The sequence below is a fragment of the Dama dama genome, chromosome 23 (genome assembly GCF_033118175.1).
Source record: "Dama dama isolate Ldn47 chromosome 23, ASM3311817v1, whole genome shotgun sequence".
Taxonomy (NCBI): Eukaryota; Metazoa; Chordata; class Mammalia; order Artiodactyla; family Cervidae; genus Dama; species Dama dama.
In genome coordinates this window covers 57,315,415-57,318,766 of record NC_083703.1, presented here as the reverse complement: position 1 = coordinate 57,318,766, position 3,352 = coordinate 57,315,415, and positions in this window count along the sequence as shown.

The window sequence follows — 3,352 nt, the reverse complement described above, 5'->3', positions numbered from 1 at the left end:
TGGGGTGGCAAGCGTTGGACACGACTTAGCAACCAAACCACCACCACCAAAAAACTTTAAACGGAGTTACATAATAATCCAGCAGTTCTATTTCTGTGTATGCACCCAAAAGAAGTGAAAGCCAGGTCTCAAAGAGACGTGTGTACACCATGTTCATAGCAGCTTTATTCACATTGCCTGAAACGTGGAATCCAAGCGTCTACTGAAGGATGAATGGATAAGCAGTCTATCCATATAATGGAATATTATGCAGCCTTAATAGGGAAGGAAATTCTGATACCTGCTACAACATGGCTGAAACTTGAAGACATTATGCTATGTGAAATAAGCCAATCACAAAAGGACCAACATTGTATGATTCCACTTATATGAGGAACTTAGAGTAGTCAAAATCATAGAGACAGCTTCATTAGAGAATGATGGTTTCCAGGGGCTTGGGGAGGGGAGGATGAGGAGTTAATGTCTAATGGGGATCAAGTGTTAGTCTAAGATGAAAAGAGTTATGGACATGGGTGCTAGTGATGAATATATTTTGAATATATTTCATAGTGATGAATATATTATGAATATATTTCATGCCACTAAACTGTATACTGAAAAGTGGGTAAGATGGTAGTTTTATGCTATGCATATTTTACCCCAATAAAAAAAAACCTGGGGAAAAATTCCTATCTAGATTCTGTGGCCTGCCCAAGACTCTAGGCATGAAAATGACAGAGACTGTTAAAGACACACCCAACCGTGGAGTGTCCTGGGCACAGTCAGAAGGACGGAAGCAGTAGAGGAAGGAGGACCTTCCTCGCCTTGAGGGGATGCTGTGGAGCGTCATGGTGGGTACACTGCATCACGGTCCTCAGCTGCTGAAGGACCTGCCTCTTCCGACCGACCCTCCATCTGATCATACTTCTCTCAACTTTGTGTAATGACTCCTAGTCTTAGCCCTGTGTCCCTGGCCCTCTGTCCCTGGACTTCCCTCTCTCAACTAGATTGCAGGGCTCTGAGGGCAGGGCCAGCACCATGCTAGTATTCTGCAGCTGCATGTACCTGGCAGGCACCCAGGGTGGGTTGGTTTTAGTCCAAGTTGTGGAAGGCAGCAGACCCAGTGAGTGGTCCAAGAGCTCCTGTGTCTGAACATACCAGGAAACCACCTTCTACCCCTTTTCTCTTTTTTGGCTGATTAATATATTTTCTATTTTTCCAGCCATCCTACAATCCAAGATTATTTTTATTCTGTAGGCGATGGATATTCTAAGTCCAAGGAGAGGGATATAATGAGGTGATCCAGATCCTAGCCTGGTAGGAGCAGAAGAGAATCCTAGTCTTGGGCTTTTCTAATTTTCAAAGTGTGGAATACAGAAAATGAAGCAGAGGCCCCTACAGATTGTTTGCCCTGTTTGGTGACAAATGACCCTAAAAGAGGGGTTTTCCACGTGGGTGCTAGTGGTAAAGAACCCTCGTGCCAATGCAGGAGACATAAAAGACATGGGTTCAGTGCCTAGGTTGGGAAGGTCCCCTGGAGGAGGGCATGGCAACCCACACCAGTATTCTTGCCTGGAGAATCCCATGGACGGAGGAGCCTGGTGGGCTATAGTCCATAGGGTCGCAAAGAGTTGGATCCTACTGAGGTGAGTTAGCACGCAGGCACGACCCTAAATGATGGTGTCTTTCCATCTCCACATCCTGACTTGAACTCAGGGACTGGGTAGAATGAAAGGAAGATAGGGTGATGGAGAAATTCAAGCATCAGCTCAGTTCTGGGAGGTTGGGTACTTTTCTAGTGACTGCAGCTCTATAACAAATTACCCCAAATCCAGTAGTGTAGGTGAGTTGGTGATAGACAGAGAAGCCTGGCGTGCTGCAGTCCATGGTGTTGCAAAGAGTTGGACATGACTGAGCGACTGAACTGAACTGAAGAGTGGTGTAGAATAACCATGCATTATGCCCATGGGTTCTGTGGGTCAGAATTCAGACAGGGAATGGGGGGGACAGCTAGCCCCCAGTTGGACATCTTCAAGCCTGGAGGCGCCAGTCACCTCAAGGCTCATTCACTCACATAGTGGTTAGTATTGGCTGTTGGCTGCAAGGCCTCAGTTTCTCTCATGGGCTTTCTTTCCATAGGCTTGCCTGGGCTTCCTCCCAACATAGAGGCTGTATCAGAGGATGGGGATCCCAAGAGAGAGGGCATGTGGACGCTGTATCAACTTGCACAACTCTGCCTCCAAAGGAACTTAAGTCACTTCTGCTACTTTCTACTTTTTCCCAAGTGGGCCATTCAGGCTAAAGGGGAGTGGGGTGGTATTTAGCTGTGTCTTCTGGGGGAAGAGTGTTAAAGGATTGGTGGACACTGTCAAGTCACCACAAGTGTCCTGAGATATGAGAAGTGATTCCACGACTTCAGACCTGTTTTTCTTCCCCTGTGTGGCCTGCAACTCCCTGCCCTGCCCCAGGTTCCCAGGGAAAGCAAACTCCCAATCAGTCAAGCAGATGGAACAGCCAGCAAGCAGCCAAAAGGGAAGTGCCAGATGCCACCTGGAGTGCTGCCTCTCTTCCCACTGCTGGGGGAACTCTGGCCAGGGAGGGGCTCTAAGGGCTTCCTGATGTGTTCAGAGGTCAGTAGTCCAGGGCGGAGTCCACAGGAAACATTCATTGGTTCATTCATTCATTCATCCACAAATCTTTCTTGAGCAGTTTCCAAGCACCTTCTCAGCACGGAGGCTGTTGAACAGGGAGATTAACCGACCCTCTACTCTAAGCTGCTCAGCCCAGGGGACAAGTCTCAGGGGAGCTGGGAGAATCCCCTACACGTGAGGCTCAGAAGACCACCTTGGGCAATGAGGAGAGGAACCTGCCTCTCACTGGAGCCACCTCCCCTGCACAAGGGGCTGTGAGCGAGCTGGGGACACCCCAGGACCGCTAACCCTACATCTCGGTTGACTTTGCTCCTGATTGCTGCCCACACCCAGCGGCTCTGAGCTCCTGGGAGAGGCTGGGAGACGCTGCCGGTGCCCGTGAGTCACGAGTGTAAAGTACGCCCAGGGCCTTGGCAGGCAGGTCTGTGCAAGGGTAAGGTGTCATTAGGTGAACGCTGACAAATGCTGCTTTCTCGAACCCTGGAGATAAAAGATAGGTTTCCCGCGCAGCCTTTTATCTCTCCCACTGTGTTGGGGTGGGAGCTGCAGGTCCCCGGGCAGCGAGGCAGCGAGGCAGCGAGGCAGCGGGGTGGTGGTGCGAGCGGGAGTGCGCGCGTGTGCGTGTGTGCATGTGCGTGTGTGCGCGCGCGTGGCCTTCCGGCAGCTGTCCCGGCCCCCACCCCACCCCACCCACCGCACCCGGCCCTGCGCGCCGCCCCCAC